Here is an 18,183-nt window from a genome sequence, read left to right on the forward strand (position 1 = left end):
AGGATCGAACTCACGACCTTCAGATTATGAGACTGCCGCGCTACCTGCTGCGCTAACGAGGCCAATTAGTGAAAGTGATATGTGTGTCATAGCTGGCCACCATACTTGGAAGCTGATGGCGGTGGCACATCTTTTTTTTCCCTTTGGTTTTCTCTATTTTTCTCAAGACAAGGCAGCTAGTTTTCCCATATGGTCTAGCGGTTAGGATTCCTGGTTTTCACCCAGGCGGCCCGGGTTCCACTCCCGGTATGGGAAATGCAAGTCCTTTTAACGACCCGCACACTCCTAGTGCTGAAACCTCAAAGCTGTTTTTCCATTGTAACCTCCAATCATTCCCTTGTTGTCAAAGTACCAAGGGTCAAAGCCAGGGATGCAGACAAGACAGGTCAAGCCGGGTCAGGACAGGAAATGAAATACTATTAGGAACACAGGAACTCACAGGGCAAGCTGAAGTTCATCCAGCAACTAATGGCTCATGCACGCGCTTTGGCGTACGTATATGCGCACTGGCACATGAATTTTCACACATGAATAATATCAGGATCACAGGAACTCACAGGGGAAGCTGAAGATCATCCAGCAACTAATGGCTTATGCTGCTAGCTTTAAATAGGCCACTGGGCACCAGAAATTGTCACGCATTGTGTGCGCTTTGGCGTACGCACATGCGTACTAGCACATGAAGTTTCTCGGCCGTTCTCGCTCTTCTGCACATTTGCATTGGCAAATATCTATGTGCCAATCTTCTGCAAACCATTCTCTGACAGAGACATCATCTTTTTTTTCCACACCTTTGAAAAAGCCCTTTTGAATTCCTCTGTGCTTTGTTCTTTCTGTGTGATGAAACTAAGGGAAGCATGTCACATAGATGGAAAAGGCCTCTGTTGTTCCAGGATGAGTAGACATTGTATCTTGCAAGGTCTGTTGGATGCAGAGCTAAAGATTTTAGCTGGGTGGAATATGGTGGAAGGCAAAAGAGCACTGAAAGCTTGATCTTCCGGTCAATGTTCCATCCATATGGTTTCCTACAAGACCTAAGGGATGAAGAGTAGTGTTTTTCATAGATTAAGGACCCCAAGGCTCACAAAATGGTTAGAGAGTAGTGCCCCGTGTGAGGATCGAACTCACGACCTTCAGATTATGAGGCTGACGCGCTACCTGCTGCGCTAACGAGGCCAATTAGTGAAAGTGATATGTGTGTCATAGCTGGCCACCATACTTGGAAGCTGATGGCGGTGGCACATCTTTTTTTCCCTTTGGTTTTCTCAATTTTTTTCAAAACAAAGCAGCTAGTTTTCCCATATGGTCTAGCGGTTAGGATTCCTGGTTTTCACCCAGGCGGCCCGGGTTCGACTCCCGGTATGGGAAATGCAAGTCCTTTTAACGACCCGCACACTCCTAGTGCTGAAACCTCAAAGCTGTTTTTCCATTGTAACCTCCAATCATTCCCTTCTTGTCAAAGTACCAAGGGTCAAAGCCAGGGATGCAGACAAGACAGGTCAAGCCGGGTCAGGACAGGAAATGAAATACTATCAGGAACACAGGAACTCACAGGGCAAGCTGAAGTTCATCCAGCAACTAATGGCTCATGCACGCGCTTTGGCGTACGTATATGCGCACTGGCACATGAATTTTCACACATGAATAATATCAGGATCAAAGGAACTCACAGGGGAAGCTGAAGATCATCCAGCAACTAATGGCTTATGCTGCTAGCTTTAAATAGGCCACTGGGCACCAGAAATTGTCACGCATTGTGTGCGCTTTGGCGTACGCACATGCGTACTAGCACATGAAGTTTCTCGGCCGTTCTCGCTCTTCTGCACATTTGCATTGGCAAATATCTATGTGCCAATCTTCTGCAAACCATTCTCTGACAGAGACATCATCTTTTTTTTCCACACCTTTGAAAAAGCCCTTTTGAATTCCTCGGTGCTTTGTTCTTTCTGTGTGATGAAACTAAGGGAAGCATGTCACATAGATGGAAAATGCCTCTGTTGTTCCAGGATGAGTAGACATTGTATCTTGCAAGGTCTGTTGGATGCAGAGCTAAAGATTTTAGCTGGGTGGAATATGGTGGAAGGCAAAAGAGCACTGAAAGCTTGATCTTCCGGTCAATGTTCCATCCATATGGTTTCCTACAAGACCTAAGGGATGAAGAGTAGTGTTTTTCATAGATTAAGGACCCCAAGGCTCACAAAATGGTTAGAGAGTAGTGCCCCGTGTGAGGATCAAACTCACGACCTTCAGATTATGAGACTGACGCGCTACCTGCTGCGCTAACGAGGCCAATTAGTGAAAGTGATATGTGTGTCATAGCTGGCCACCATACTTGGAAGCTGATGGCGGTGGCACATCTTTTTTTTCCCTTTGGTTTTCTCTATTTTTCTCAAAACAAGGCAGCTAGTTTTCCCATATGGTCTAGCGGTTAGGATTCCTGGTTTTCACCCAGGCGGCCCGGGTTCGACTCCCGGTATGGGAAATGCAAGTCCTTTTAACGACCCGCACACTCCTAGTGCTGAAACCTCAAAGCTGTTTTTCCATTGTAACCTCCAATCATTCCCTTCTTGTCAAAGTACCAAGGGTCAAAGCCAGGGATGCAGACAAGACAGGTCAAGCCGGGTCAGGACAGGAAATGAAATACTATCAGGAACACAGGAACTCACAGGGCAAGCTGAAGTTCATCCAGCAACTAATGGCTCATGCACGCGCTTTGGCGTACGTATATGCGCACTGGCACATGAATTTTCACACATGAATAATATCAGGATCACAGGAACTCACAGGGGAAGCTGAAGATCATCCAGCAACTAATGGCTTATGCTGCTAGCTTTAAATAGGCCACTGGGCACCAGAAATTGTCACGCATTGTGTGCGCTTTGGCGTACGCACATGCGTACTAGCACATGAAGTTTCTCGGCCGTTCTCGCTCTTCTGCACATTTGCATTGGCAAATATCTATGTGCCAATCTTCTGAAAACCATTCTCTGACAGAGACATCATCTTTTTTTTCCACACCTTTGAAAAAGCCCTTTTGAATTCCTCTGTGCTTTGTTCTTTCTGTGTGATGAAACTAAGGGAAGCATGTCACATAGATGGAAAAGGCCTCTGTTGTTCCAGGATGAGTAGACATTGTATCTTGCAAGGTCTGTTGGATGCAGAGCTAAAGATTTTAGCTGGGTGGAATATGGTGGAAGGCAAAAGAGCACTGAAAGCTTGATCTTCCGGTCAATTTTCCATCCATATGGTTTCCTACAAGACCTAAGGGATGAAGAGTAGTGTTTTTCATAGATTAAGGACCCCAAGGCTCACAAAATGGTTAGAGAGTAGTGCCCCGTGTGAGGATCGAACTCAAGACCTTCAGATTATGAGACTGACGCGCTACCTGCTGCGCTAACGAGGCCAATTAGTGAAAGTGATATGTGTGTCATAGCTGGCCACCATACTTGGAAGCTGATGGCGGTGGCACATCTTTTTTTCCCTTTGGTTTTCTCTATTTTTCTCAAAACAAGGCAGCTAGTTTTCCCATATGGTCTAGCGTTTAGGATTCCTGGTTTTCACCCAGGCGGCCCGGGTTCGACTCCCGGTATGGGAAATGCAAGTCCTTTTAACGACCCGCACACTCCTAGTGCTGAAACCTCAAAGCTGTTTTTCCATTGTAACCTCCAATCATTCCCTTGTTGTCAAAGTACCAAGGGTCAAAGCCAGGGATGCAGACAAGACAGGTCAAGCCGGGTCAGGACAGGAAATGAAATACTATCAGGAACACAGGAACTCACAGGGCAAGCTGAAGTTCATCCAGCAACTAATGGCTCATGCACGCGCTTTGGCGTACGTATATGCGCACTGGCACATGAATTTTCACACATGAATAATATCAGGATCACAGGAACTCACAGGGGAAGCTGAAGATCATCCAGCAACTAATGGCTTATGCTGCTAGCTTTAAATAGGCCACTGGGCATCAGAAATTGTCACGCATTGTGTGCGCTTTGGCGTACGCACATGCGTACTAGCACATGAAGTTTCTCGGCCGTTCTCGCTCTTCTGCACATTTGCATTGGCAAATATCTATGTGCCAATCTTCTGCAAACCATTCTCTGACAGAGACATTATCTTTTTTTTCCACACCTTTGAAAAAGCCCTTTTGAATTCCTCGGTGCTTTGTTCTTTCTGTGTGATGAAACTAAGGGAAGCATGTCACATAGATGGAAAATGCCTCTGTTGTTCCAGGATGAGTAGACATTGTATCTTGCAAGGTCTGTTGGATGCAGAGCTAAAGATTTTAGCTGGGTGGAATATGGTGGAAGGCAAAAGAGCACTGAAAGCTTGATCTTGCGGTCAATGTTCCATCCATATGGTTTCCTACAAGACCTAAGGGATGAAGAGTAGTGTTTTTCATAGATTAAGGACCCCAAGGCTCACAAAATGGTTAGAGAGTAGTGCCCCGTGTGAGGATCGAACTCACGACCTTCAGATTATGAGACTGACGCGCTACCTGCTGCGCTAACGAGGCCAATTAGTGAACGTGATATGTGTGTCATAGCTGGCCACCATACTTGGAAGCTGATGGCGGTGGCACATCTTTTTTTCCCTTTGGTTTTCTCTATTTTTCACAAAACAAGGCAGCTAGTTTTCCCATATGGTCTAGCGGTTAGGATTCCTGGTTTTCACCCAGGCGGCCCGGGTTCGACTCCCGGTATGGGAAATGCAAGTCCTTTTAACGACCCGCACACTCCTAGTGCTGAAACCTCAAAGCTGTTTTTCCATTGTAACCTCCAATCATTCCCTTGTTGTCAAAGCCAGGGATGCAGATAAGACAGGTCAAGCCGGGTCAGGACAGGAAATGAAATACTATCAGGAACACAGGAACTCACAGGGCAAGCTGAAGTTCATCCAGCAACTAATGGCTCGTGCACGCGCTTTGGCGTACGTATATGCGCACTGGCACATGAATTTTCACACATGAATAATATCAGGATCACAGGAACTCACAGGGGAAGCTGAAGATCATCCAGCAACTAATGGCTTATGCTGCTAGCTTTAAATAGGCCACTGGGCACCAGAAATTGTCACGCATTGTGTGCGCTTTGGCGTACGCACATGCATACTAGCACATGAAGTTTCTCGGCCGTTCTCGCTCTTCTGCACATTTGCATTGGCAAATATCTATGTGCCAATCTTCTGCAAACCATTCTCTGACAGAGACATCATCTTTTTTTTCCACACCTTTGAAAAAGCCCTTTTGAATTCCTCGGTGCTTTGTTCTTTCTGTGTGATGAAACTAAGGGAAGCATGTCACATAGATGGAAAATGCCTCTGTTGTTCCAGGATGAGTAGACATTGTATCTTGCAAGGTCTGTTGGATGCAGAGCTAAAGATTTTAGCTGGGTGGAATATGGTGGAAGGCAAAAGAGCACTGAAAGCTTGATCTTCCGGTCAATTTTCCATCCATATGGTTTCCTACAAGACCTAAGGGATGAAGAGTAGTGTTTTTCATAGATTAAGGACCCCAAGGCTCACAAAATGGTTAGAGAGTAGTGCCCCGTGTGAGGATCGAACTCACGACCTTCAGATTATGAGACTGACGCGCTACCTGCTGCGCTAACGAGGCCAATTAGTGAAAGTGATATGTGTGTCATAGCTGGCCACCATACTTGGAAGCTGATGGCGGTGGCACATCTTTTTTTCCCTTTGGTTTTCTCTATTTTTCTCAAAACAAGGCAGCTAGTTTTCCCATATGGTCTAGCGGTTAGGATGCCTGGGTTTCACCCAGGCGGCCCGGGTTCGACTCCCGGTATGGGAAATGCAAGTCCTTTTAACGACCCGCACACTCCTAGTGCTGAAACCTCAAAGCTGTTTTTCCATTGTAACCTCCAATCATTCCCTTCTTGTCAAAGTACCAAGGGTCAAAGCCAGGGATGCAGACAAGACAGGTCAAGCCGGGTCAGGACAGGAAATGAAATACTATCAGGAACACAGGAACTCACAGGGCAAGCTGAAGTTCATCCAGCAACTAATGGCTCATGCACGCGCTTTGGCGTACGTATATGCGCACTGGCACATGAATTTTCACACATGAATAATATCAGGATCACAGGAACTCACAGGGGAAGCTGAAGATCATCCAGCAACTAATGGCTTATGCTGCTAGCTTTAAATAGGCCACTGGGCACCAGAAATTGTCACGCATTGTGTGCGCTTTGGCGTACGCACATGCGTACTAGCACATGAAGTTTCTCGGCCGTTCTCGCTCTTCTGCACATTTGCATTGGCAAATATCTATGTGCCAATCTTCTGCAAACCATTCTCTGACAGAGACATCATCTTTTTTTTCCACACCTTTGAAAAAGCCCTTTTGAATTCCTCGGTGCTTTGTTCTTTCTGTGTGATGAAACTAAGGGAAGCATGTCACATAGATGGAAAATGCCTCTGTTGTTCCAGGATGAGTAGACATTGTATCTTGCAAGGTCTGTTGGATGCAGAGCTAAAGATTTTAGCTGGGTGGAATATGGTGGAAGGCAAAAGAGCACTGAAAGCTTGATCTTCCGGTCAATGTTCCATCCATATGGTTTCCTACAAGACCTAAGGGATGAAGAGTAGTGTTTTTCATAGATTAAGGACCCCAAGGCTCACAAAATGGTTAGAGAGTAGTGCCCCGTGTGAGGATCGAACTCACGACCTTCAGATTATGAGACTGACGCGCTACCTGCTGTGCTAACGAGGCCAATTAGTGAAAGTGATATGTGTGTCATAGCTGGCCACCATACTTGGAAGCTGATGGCGGTGGCACATCTTTTTTTCCCTTTGGTTTTCTCTATTTTTCACAAAACAAGGCAGCTAGTTTTCCCATATGGTCTAGCGGTTAGGATTCCTGGTTTTCACCCAGGCGGCCCGGGTTCGACTCCCGGTATGGGAAATGCAAGTCCTTTTAACGACCCGCACACTCCTAGTGCTGAAACCTCAAAGCTGTTTTTCCATTGTAACCTCCAATCATTCCCTTCTTGTCAAAGTACCAAGGGTCAAAGCCAGGGATGCAGACAAGACAGGTCAAGCCGGGTCAGGACAGGAAATGAAATACTATCAGGAACACAGGAACTCACAGGGCAAGCTGAAGTTCATCCAGCAACTAATGGCTCGTGCACGCGCTTTGGCGTACGTATATGCGCACTGGCACATGAATTTTCACACATGAATAATATCAGGATCACAGGAACTCACAGGGGAAGCTGAAGATCATCCAGCAACTAATGGCTTATGCTGCTAGCTTTAAATAGGCCACTGGGCACCAGAAATTGTCACGCATTGTGTGCGCTTTGGCGTACGCACATGCATACTAGCACATGAAGTTTCTCGGCCGTTCTCGCTCTTCTGCACATTTGCATTGGCAAATATCTATGTGCCAATCTTCTGCAAACCATTCTCTGACAGAGACATCATCTTTTTTTTCCACACCTTTGAAAAAGCCCTTTTGAATTCCTCGGTGCTTTGTTCTTTCTGTGTGATGAAACTAAGGGAAGCATGTCACATAGATGGAAAATGCCTCTGTTGTTCCAGGATGAGTAGACATTGTATCTTGCAAGGTCTGTTGGATGCAGAGCTAAAGATTTTAGCTGGGTGGAATATGGTGGAAGGCAAAAGAGCACTGAAAGCTTGATCTTCCGGTCAATTTTCCATCCATATGGTTTCCTACAAGACCTAAGGGATGAAGAGTAGTGTTTTTCATAGATTAAGGACCCCAAGGCTCACAAAATGGTTAGAGAGTAGTGCCCCGTGTGAGGATCGAACTCACGACCTTCAGATTATGAGACTGACGCGCTACCTGCTGCGCTAACGAGGCCAATTAGTGAAAGTGATATGTGTGTCATAGCTGGCCACCATACTTGGAAGCTGATGGCGGTGGCACATCTTTTTTTCCCTTTGGTTTTCTCTATTTTTCTCAAAACAAGGCAGCTAGTTTTCCCATATGGTCTAGCGGTTAGGATTCCTGGTTTTCACCCAGGCGGCCCGGGTTCGACTCCCGGTATTTGAAATGTAAGTCCTGTTAACGACCTGCACACTCCTAGTGCTGAAACCTCAAAGCTGTTTTTCCATTGTAACCTCCAATCATTCCCTTGTTGTCAAAGTACCAAGGGTCAAAGCCAGGGATGCAGACAAGACAGGTCAAGCCGGGTCAGGACCGGAAATGAAATACTATCAGGAACACAGGAACTCACAGGGCAAGCTGAAGTTCATCCAGCAACTAATGGCTCATGCACGCGCTTTGGCGTACGTATATGCGCACTGGCACATGAATTTTCACACATGAATAATATCAGGATCACAGGAACTCACAGGGGAAGCTGAAGATCATCCAGCAACTAATGGCTTATGCTGCTAGCTTTAAATAGGCCACTGGGCACCAGAAATTGTCACGCATTGTGTGCGCTTTGGCGTACGCACATGCGTACTAGCACATGAAGTTTCTCGGCCGTTCTCGCTCTTCTGCACATTTGCATTGGCAAATATCTATGTGCCAATCTTCTGCAAACCATTCTCTGACAGAGACATCATCTTTTTTTTCCACACCTTTGAAAAAGCCCTTTTGAATTCCTCGGTGCTTTGTTCTTTCTGTGTGATGAAACTAAGGGAAGCATGTCACATAGATGGAAAATGCCTCTGTTGTTCCAGGATGAGTAGACATTGTATCTTGCAAGGTCTGTTGGATGCAGAGCTAAAGATTTTAGCTGGGTGGAATATGGTGGAAGGCAAAAGAGCACTGAAAGCTTGATCTTCCGGTCAATGTTCCATCCATATGGTTTCCTACAAGACCTAAGGGATGAAGAGTAGTGTTTTTCATAGATTAAGGACCCCAAGGCTCACAAAATGGTTAGAGAGTAGTGCCCCGTGTGAGGATCGAACTCACGACCTTCAGATTATGAGACTGACGCGCTATCTGCTGCGCTAACGAGGCCAATTAGTGAAAGTGATATGTGTATCATAGCTGGCCACCATACTTGGAAGCTGATGGCGGTGGCACATCTTTTTTTCCCTTTGGTTTTCTCTATTTTTCTCAAAACAAGGCATCTAGTTTTCCCACATGGTCTAGCGGTTAGGATTCCTGGTTTTCACCCAGGCGGCCCGGGTTCGACTCCCGGTATGGGAAATGCAAGTCCTTTTAACGACCCGCACACTCCTAGTGCTGAAACCTCAAAGCTGTTTTTCCATTGTAACCTCCAATCATTCCCTTGTTGTCAAAGTACCAAGGGTCAAAGCCAGGGATGCAGACAAGACAGGTCAAGCCGGGTCAGGACAGGAAATGAAATACTATCAGGAACATAGGAACTCACAGGGCAAGCTGAAGTTCATCCAGCAACTAATGGCTCATGCACGCGCTTTGGCGTACGTATATGCGCACTGGCACATGAATTTTCACACATGAATAATATCAGGATCACAGGAACTCACAGGGGAAGCTGAAGATCATCCAGCAACTAATGGCTTATGCTGCTAGCTTTAAATAGGCCACTGGGCACCAGAAATTGTCACGCATTGTGTGCGCTTTGGCGTACGCACATGCGTACTAGCACATGAAGTTTCTCGGCCGTTCTCGCTCTTCTGCACATTTGCATTGGCAAATATCTATGTGCCAATCTTCTGCAAACCATTCTCTGACAGAGACATCATCTTTTTTTTCCACACCTTTGAAAAAGCCCTTTTGAATTCCTCGGTGCTTTGTTCTTTCTGTGTGATGAAACTAAGGGAAGCATGTCACATAGATGGAAAATGCCTCTGTTGTTCCAGGATGAGTAGACATTGTATCTTGCAAGGTCTGTTGGATGCAGAGCTAAAGATTTTAGGTGGGTGGAATATGGTGGAAGGCAAAAGAGCACTGAAAGCTTGATCTTCCGGTCAATGTTCCATCCATATGGTTTCCTACAAGACCTAAGGGATGAAGAGTAGTGTTTTTCATAGATTAAGGACCCCAAGGCTCACAAAATGGTTAGAGAGTAGTGCCCCGTGTGAGGATCGAACTCACAACCTTCAGATTATGAGACTGACGCGCTACCTGCTGTGCTAACGAGGCCAATTAGTGAAAGTGATATGTGTGTCATAGCTGGCCACCATACTTGGAAGCTGATGGCGGTGGCACATCTTTTTTTCCCTTTGGTTTTCTCTATTTTTCACAAAACAAGGCAGCTAGTTTTCCCATATGGTCTAGCGGTTAGGATTCCTGGTTTTCACCCAGGCGGCCCGGGTTCGACTCCCGGTATGGGAAATGCAAGTCCTTTTAACGACCCGCACACTCCTAGTGCTGAAACCTCAAAGCTGTTTTTCCATTGTAACCTCCAATCATTCCCTTGTTGTCAAAGTACCAAGGGTCAAAGCCAGGGATGCAGACAAGACAGGTCAAGCCGGGTCAGGACAGGAAATGAAATACTATCAGGAACACAGGAACTCACAGGGCAAGCTGAAGTTCATCCAGCAACTAATGGCTCGTGCACGCGCTTTGGCGTACGTATATGCGCACTGGCACATGAATTTTCACACATGAATAATATCAGGATCACAGGAACTCACAGGGGAAGCTGAAGATCATCCAGCAACTAATGGCTTATGCTGCTAGCTTTAAATAGGCCACTGGGCACCAGAAATTGTCACGCATTGTGTACGCTTTGGCGTACGCACATGCATACTAGCACATGAAGTTTCTCGGCCGTTCTCGCTCTTCTGCACATTTGCATTCGCAAATATCTATGTGCCAATCTTCTGCAAACCATTCTCTGACAGAGACATCATATTTTTTTTCCACACCTTTGAAAAAGGCCTTTTGAATTCCTCGGTGCTTTGTTCTTTCTGTGTGATGAAACTAAGGGAAGCATGTCACATAGATGGAAAATGCCTCTGTTGTTCCAGGATGAGTAGACATTGTATCTTGCAAGGTCTGTTGGATGCAGAGCTAAAGATTTTAGCTGGGTGGAATATGGTGGAAGGCAAAAGAGCACTGAAAGCTTGATCTTCCGGTCAATTTTCCATCCATATGGTTTCCTACAAGACCTAAGGGATGAAGAGTAGTGTTTTTCATAGATTAAGGACCCCAAGGCTCACAAAATGGTTGGAGAGTAGTGCCCCGTGTGAGGATCGAACTCACGACCTTCAGATTATGAGACTGACGCGCTACCTGCTGCGCTAACGAGGCCAATTAGTGAAAGTGATATGTGTGTCATAGCTGGCCACCATACTTGGAAGCTGATGGCGGTGGCACATCTTTTTTTCCCTTTGGTTTTCTCTATTTTTCACAAAACAAGGCAGCTAGTTTTCCCATATGGTCTAGCGGTTAGGATTCCTGGTTTTCACCCAGGCGGCCCGGGTTCGACTCCCGGTATGGGAAATGCAAGTCCTTTTAACGACCCGCACACTCCTAGTGCTGAAACCTCAAAGCTGTTTTTCCATTGTAACCTCCAATCATTCCCTTATTGTCAAAGTACCAAGGGTCAAAGCCAGGGATGCAGACAAGACAGGTCAAGCCGGGTCAGGACAGGAAATGAAATACTATCAGGAACACAGGAACTCACAGGGCAAGCTGAAGTTCATCCAGCAACTAATGGCTCGTGCACGCGCTTTGGCGTACGTATATGCGCACTGGCACATGAATAATATCAGGATCACAGGAACTCACAGGGGAAGCTGAAGATCATCCAGCAACTAATGGCTTATGCTGCTAGCTTTAAATAGGCCACTGGGCACCAGAAATTGTCACGCATTGTGTGCGCTTTGGCGTACGCACATGCGTACTAGCACATGAAGTTTCTCGGCCGTTCTCGCTCTTCTGCACATTTGCATTGGCAAATATCTATGTGCCAATCTTCTGCAAACCATTCTCTGACAGAGACATCATCTTTTTTTTCCACACCTTTGAAAAAGCCCTTTTGAATTCCTCGGTGCTTTGTTCTTTCTGTGTGATGAAACTAAGGGAAGCATGTCACATAGATGGAAAATGCCTCTGTTGTTCCAGGATGAGTAGACATTGTATCTTGCAAGGTCTGTTGGATGCAGAGCTAAAGATTTTAGCTGGGTGGAATATGGTGGAAGGCAAAAGAGCACTGAAAGCTTGATCTTCCGGTCAATTTTCCATCCATATGGTTTCCTACAAGACCTAAGGGATGAAGAGTAGTGTTTTTCATAGATTAAGGACCCCAAGGTTTACAAAATGGTTAGAGAGTAGTGCCCCGTGTGAGGATCGAACTCACGACCTTCAGATTATGAGACTGACGCGCTACCTGCTGCGCTAACGAGGCCAATTAGTGAAAGTGATACGTGTGTCATAGCTGGCCACCATACTTGGAAGCTGATGGCGGTGGCACATCTTTTTTTCCCTTTGGTTTTCTCTATTTTTCTCAAAACAAGGCAGCTAGTTTTCCCATATGGTCTGGCGGTTAGGATTCCTGGTTTTCACCCAGGCGGCCCAGGTTCGACTCCCGGTATGGGAAATGCAAGTCCTTTTAACGACCCGCACACTCCTAGTGCTGAAACCTCAAAGCTGTTTTTCCATTGTAACCTCCAATCATTCCCTTGTTGTCAAAGTACCAAGGGTCAAAGCCAGGGATGCAGACAAGACAGGTCAAGCCGGGTCAGGACAGGAAATGAAATACTATCAGGAACACAGGAACTCACAGGGCAAGCTGAAGTTCATCCAGCAACTAATGGCTCATGCACGCGCTTTGGCATACGTATATGCGCACTGGCACATGAATTTTCACACATGAATAATATCAGGATCACAGGAACTCACAGGGGAAGCTGAAGATCATCCAGCAACTAATGGCTTATGCTGCTAGCTTTAAATAGGCCACTGGGCACCAGAAATTGTCACGCATTGTGTGCGCTTTGGCGTACGCACATGCGTACTAGCACATGAAGTTTCTCGGCCGTTCTCGCTCTTCTGCACATTTGCATTGGCAAATATCTATGTGCCAATCTTCTGCAAACCATTCTCTGACAGAGACATCATCTTTTTTTTCCACACCTTTGAAAAAGCCCTTTTGAATTCCTCGGTGCTTTGTTCTTTCTGTGTGATGAAACTAAGGGAAGCATGTCACATAGATGGAAAATGCCTCTGTTGTTCCAGGATGAGTAGACATTGTATCTTGCAAGGTCTGTTGGATGCAGAGCTAAAGATTTTAGCTGGGTGGAATATGGTGGAAGGCAAAAGAGCACTGAAAGCTTGATCTTCCGGTCAATGTTCCATCCATATGGTTTCCTACAAGACCTAAGGGATGAAGAGTAGTGTTTTTCATAGATTAAGGACCCCAAGGCTCACAAAATGGTTAGAGGGTAGTGCCCCGTGTGAGGATCGAACTCACGACCTTCAGATTATGAGACTGACGCTCTACCTGCTGCGCTAACGAGGCCAATTAGTGAAAGTGATATGTGTGTCATAGCTGGCCACCATACTTGGAAGCTGATGGCGGTGGCACATCTTTTTTTCCCTTTGGTTTTCTCTATTTTTCTCAAAACAAGGTAGCTAGTTTTCCCATATGGTCTGGCGGTTAGGATTCCTGGTTTTCACTCAGGCGCCCTGGGTTCGACTCCCGGTATGGGAAATGCAAGTCCTTTTAACGACCCGCACACTCCTAGTGCTGAAACCTCAAAGCTGTTTTTCCATTGTAACCTCCAATCATTCCCTTGTTGTCAAAGTACCAAGGGTCAAAGCCAGGGATGCATACAAGACAGGTCAAGCCGGGTCAGGACAGGAAATGAAATACTATCAGGAACACAGGAACTCACAGGGCAAGCTGAAGTTCATCCAGCAACTAATGGCTCATGCACGCGCTTTGGCGTACGTATATGCGCACTGGCACATGAATTTTCACACATGAATAATATCAGGATCACAGGAACTCACAGGGGAAGCTGAAGATCATCCAGCAACTAATGGCTTATGCTGCTAGCTTTAAATAGGCCACTGGGCACCAGAAATTGTCACGCATTGTGTGCGCTTTGGCGTACGCACATGCGTACTAGCACATGAAGTTTCTCGGCCGTTCTCGCTCTTCTGCACATTTGCATTGGCAAATATCTATGTGCCAATCTTCTGCAAACCATTCTCTGACAGAGACATCATCTTTTTTTTCCACACCTTTGAAAAAGCCCTTTTGAATTCCTCGGTGCTTTGTTCTTTCTGTGTGATGAAACTAAGGGAAGCATGTCACATAGATGGAAAATGCCTCTGTTGTTCCAGGATGAGTAGACATTGTATCTTGCAAGGTCTGTTGGATGCAGAGCTAAAGATTTTAGCTGGGTGGAATATGGTGGAAGGCAAAAGAGCACTGAAAGCTTGATCTTGCGGTCAATTTTCCATCCATATGGTTTCCTACAAGACCTAAGGGATGAAGAGTAGTGTTTTTCATAGATTAAGGACCCCAAGGTTTACAAAATGGTTAGAGAGTAGTGCCCCGTGTGAGGATCGAACTCACGACCTTCAGATTATGAGACTGACGCGCTACCTGCTGCGCTAACGAGGCCAATTAGTGAAAGTGATACGTGTGTCATAGCTGGCCACCATACTTGGAAGCTGATGGCGGTGGCACATCTTTTTTTCCCTTTGGTTTTCTCTATTTTTCTCAAAACAAGGCAGCTAGTTTTCCCATATGGTCTAGCGGTTAGGATGCCTGGTTTTCACCCAGGCGGCCCGGGTTCGACTCCCGGTATGGGAAATGCAAGTCCTTTTAACGACCCGCACACTCCTAGTGCTGAAACCTCAAAGCTGTTTTTCCATTGTAACCTCCAATCATTCCCTTGTTGTCAAAGTACCAAGGGTCAAAGCCAGGGATGCAGGCAAGACAGGTCAAGCCGGGTCAGGACAGGAAATCAAATACTATCAGGAACACAGGAACTCACAGGGCAAGCTGAAGTTCATCCAGCAACTAATGGCTCATGCACGCGCTTTGGCGTACGTATATGCGCACTGGCACATGAATTTTCACACATGAATAATATCAGGATCACAGGAACTCACAGGGGAAGCTGAAGATCATCCAGCAACTAATGGCTTATGCTGCTAGCTTTAAATAGGCCACTGGGCACCAGAAATTGTCACGCATTGTGTGTGCTTTGGCGTACGCACATGCGTACTAGCACATGAAGTTTCTCGGCCGTTCTCGCTCTTCTGCACATTTGCATTGGCAAATATCTATGTGCCAATCTTCTGCAAACCATTCTCTGACAGAGACATCATCTTTTTTTTCCACACCTTTGAAAAAGCCCTTTTGAATTCCTCGGTGCTTTGTTCTTTCTGTGTGATGAAACTAAGGGAAGCATGTCACATAGATGGAAAATGCCTCTGTTGTTCCAGGATGAGTAGACATTGTATCTTGCAAGGTCTGTTGGATGCAGAGCTAAAGATTTTAGCTGGGTGGAATATGGTGGAAGGCAAAAGAGCACTGAAAGCTTGATCTTCCGGTCAATGTTCCATCCATATGGTTTCCTACAAGACCTAAGGGATGAAGAGTAGTGTTTTTCATAGATTAACGACCCCAAGGCTCACAAAATGGTTAGAGGGTAGTGCCCCGTGTGAGGATCGAACTCACGACCTTCAGATTATGAGACTGACGCGCTACCTACTGCGCTAACGAGGCCAATTAGTGAAAGTGATATGTGTGTCATAGCTGGCCACCATACTTGGAAGCTGATGGCGGTGGCACATCTTTTTTTCCCTTTGGTTTTCTCTATTTTTCTCAAAACAAGGCAGCTAGTTTTCCCATATGGTCTAGCGGTTAGGATTCCTGGTTTTCACCCAGGCGGCCCAGGTTCGACTCCCGGTATGGGAAATGCAAGTCCTTTTAACGACCCGCACACTCCTAGTGCTGAAACCTCAAAGCTGTTTTTCCATTGTAACCTCCAATCATTCCCTTGTTGTCAAAGTACCAAGGGTCAAAGCCAGGGATGCAGACAAGACAGGTCAAGCCGGGTCAGGACAGGAAATGAAATACTATCAGGAACACAGGAACTCACAGGGCAAGCTGAAGTTCATCCAGCAACTAATGGCTCATGCAGGCGCTTTGGCGTACGTATATGCGCACTGGCACATGATTTTTCACACATGAATAATATCAGGATCACAGGAACTCACAGGGGAAGCTGAAGATCATCCAGCAACTAATGGCTTATGCTGCTAGCTTTAAATAGGCCACTGGGCACCAGAAATTGTCACGCATTGTGTGCGCTTTGGCGTACGCACATGCGTACTAGCACATGAAGTTTCTCGGCCGTTCTCGCTCTTCTGCACATTTGCATTGGCAAATATCTATGTGCCAATCTTCTGCAAACCATTCTCTGACAGAGACATCATCTTTTTTTTCCACACCTTTGAAAAAGCCCTTTTGAATTCCTCGGTGCTTTGTTCTTTCTGTGTGATGAAACTAAGGGAAGCATGTCACATAGATGGAAAATGCCTCTGTTGTTCCAGGATGAGTAGACATTGTATCTTGCAAGGTCTGTTGGATGCAGAGCTAAAGATTTTAGCTGGGTGGAATATGGTGGAAGGCAAAAGAGCACTGAAAGCTTGATCTTCCGGTCAATGTTCCATCCATATGGTTTCCTACAAGACCTAAGGGATGAAGAGTAGTGTTTTTCATAGATTAAGGACCCCAAGGCTCACAAAATGGTTAGAGGGTAGTGCCCCGTGTGAGGATCGAACTCACGACCTTCAGATTATGAGACTGACGCGCTACCTGCTGCGCTAACGAGGCCAATTAGTGAAAGTGATATGTGTGTCATAGCTGGCCACAATACTTGGAAGCTGATGGCGGTGGCACATCTTTTTTTCCCTTTGGTTTTCTCTATTTTTCTCAAAACAAGGTAGCTAGTTTTCCCATATGGTCTGGCGGTTAGGATTCCTGGTTTTCACCCAGGCGCCCCGGGTTCGACTCCCGGTATGGGAAATGCAAGTCCTTTTAACGACCCGCACACTCCTAGTGCTGAAACCTCAAAGCTGTTTTTCCATTGTAACCTCCAATCATTCCCTTGTTGTCAAAGTACCAAGGGTCAAAGCCAGGGATGCATACAAGACAGGTCAAGCCGGGTCAGGACAGGAAATGAAATACTATCAGGAACACAGGAACTCACAGGGCAAGCTGAAGTTCATCCAGCAACTAATGGCTCATGCACGCGCTTTGGCGTACGTATATGCGCACTGGCACATGAATTTTCACACATGAATAATATCAGGATCACAGGAACTCACAGGGGAAGCTGAAGATCATCCAGCAACTAATGGCTTATGCTGCTAGCTTTAAATAGGCCACTGGGCACCAGAAATTGTCACGCATTGTGTGCGCTTTGGCGTACGCACATGCGTACTAGCACATGAAGTTTCTCGGCCGTTCTCGCTCTTCTGCACATTTGCATTGGCAAATATCTATGTGCCAATCTTCTGCAAACCATTCTCTGACAGAGACATCATCTTTTTTTTCCACACCTTTGAAAAAGCCCTTTTGAATTCCTCGGTGCTTTGTTCTTTCTGTGTGATGAAACTAAGGGAAGCATGTCACATAGATGGAAAATGCCTCTGTTGTTCCAGGATGAGTAGACATTGTATCTTGCAAGGTCTGTTGGATGCAGAGCTAAAGATTTTAGCTGGGTGGAATATGGTGGAAGGCAAAAGAGCACTGAAAGCTTGATCTTCCGGTCAATTTTCCATCCATATGGTTTCCTACAAGACCTAAGGGATGAAGAGTAGTGTTTTTCATAGATTAAGGACCCCAAGGTTTACAAAATGGTTAGAGAGTAGTGCCCCGTGTGAGGATCGAACTCACGACCTTCAGATTATGAGACTGACGCGCTACCTGCTGCCTTTAACGAGGCCAATTAGTGAAAGTGATACGTGTGTCATAGCTGGCCACCATACTTGGAAGCTGATGGCGGTGGCACATCTTTTTTTCCCTTTGGTTTTCTCTATTTTTCTCAAAACAAGGCAGCTAGTTTTCCCATATGGTCTAGCGGTTAGGATGCCTGGTTTTCACCCAGGCGGCCCGGGTTCGACTCCCGGTATGGGAAATGCAAGTCCTTTTAACGACCCGCACACTCCTAGTGCTGAAACCTCAAAGCTGTTTTTCCATTGTAACCTCCAATCATTCCCTTGTTGTCAAAGTACCAAGGGTCAAAGCCAGGGATGCAGACAAGACAGGTCAAGCCGGGTCAGGA

At 46.0% G+C, this 18,183-nt stretch overlaps 9 non-coding genes across 9 annotated transcripts; 8 read left to right on the top strand and 1 right to left on the bottom strand.

The window, feature by feature from the left end:
* Nucleotides 1-1,296: 1,296 nt before the first annotated feature.
* On the top strand, nucleotides 1,297-1,368 carry TRNAE-UUC (transfer RNA glutamic acid (anticodon UUC)). The gene has a single exon. It is a non-coding gene; the product is annotated as a tRNA-Glu (tRNA).
* A 1,042-nt stretch (nucleotides 1,369-2,410) lies between these two features.
* TRNAE-UUC (transfer RNA glutamic acid (anticodon UUC)) lies at nucleotides 2,411-2,482 on the top strand. Its single transcript has one exon. It is a non-coding gene; the product is annotated as a tRNA-Glu (tRNA).
* A 2,154-nt stretch (nucleotides 2,483-4,636) lies between these two features.
* On the top strand, nucleotides 4,637-4,708 carry TRNAE-UUC (transfer RNA glutamic acid (anticodon UUC)). The gene has a single exon. It is a non-coding gene; the product is annotated as a tRNA-Glu (tRNA).
* A 2,139-nt stretch (nucleotides 4,709-6,847) lies between these two features.
* Nucleotides 6,848-6,919, top strand: TRNAE-UUC (transfer RNA glutamic acid (anticodon UUC)). The gene has a single exon. It is a non-coding gene; the product is annotated as a tRNA-Glu (tRNA).
* Nucleotides 6,920-10,186: 3,267 nt separating this feature from the next.
* On the top strand, nucleotides 10,187-10,258 carry TRNAE-UUC (transfer RNA glutamic acid (anticodon UUC)). Its single transcript has one exon. It is a non-coding gene; the product is annotated as a tRNA-Glu (tRNA).
* Nucleotides 10,259-11,299: 1,041 nt separating this feature from the next.
* TRNAE-UUC (transfer RNA glutamic acid (anticodon UUC)) lies at nucleotides 11,300-11,371 on the top strand. Its single transcript has one exon. It is a non-coding gene; the product is annotated as a tRNA-Glu (tRNA).
* Nucleotides 11,372-14,624: 3,253 nt separating this feature from the next.
* Nucleotides 14,625-14,696, top strand: TRNAE-UUC (transfer RNA glutamic acid (anticodon UUC)). The gene has a single exon. It is a non-coding gene; the product is annotated as a tRNA-Glu (tRNA).
* An 848-nt stretch (nucleotides 14,697-15,544) lies between these two features.
* Nucleotides 15,545-15,617, bottom strand: TRNAM-CAU (transfer RNA methionine (anticodon CAU)). Its single transcript has one exon. It is a non-coding gene; the product is annotated as a tRNA-Met (tRNA).
* A 2,347-nt stretch (nucleotides 15,618-17,964) lies between these two features.
* Nucleotides 17,965-18,036, top strand: TRNAE-UUC (transfer RNA glutamic acid (anticodon UUC)). Its single transcript has one exon. It is a non-coding gene; the product is annotated as a tRNA-Glu (tRNA).
* Nucleotides 18,037-18,183: the final 147 nt, after the last annotated feature.

Source organism: Lithobates pipiens, unplaced genomic scaffold, assembly GCF_037356315.1.
Source record: "Lithobates pipiens isolate NorthernLeopardFrog02 unplaced genomic scaffold, aLitPip1_a1.2 Scaffold_8, whole genome shotgun sequence".
NCBI lineage: Eukaryota > Metazoa > Chordata > Amphibia > Anura > Ranidae > Lithobates > Lithobates pipiens.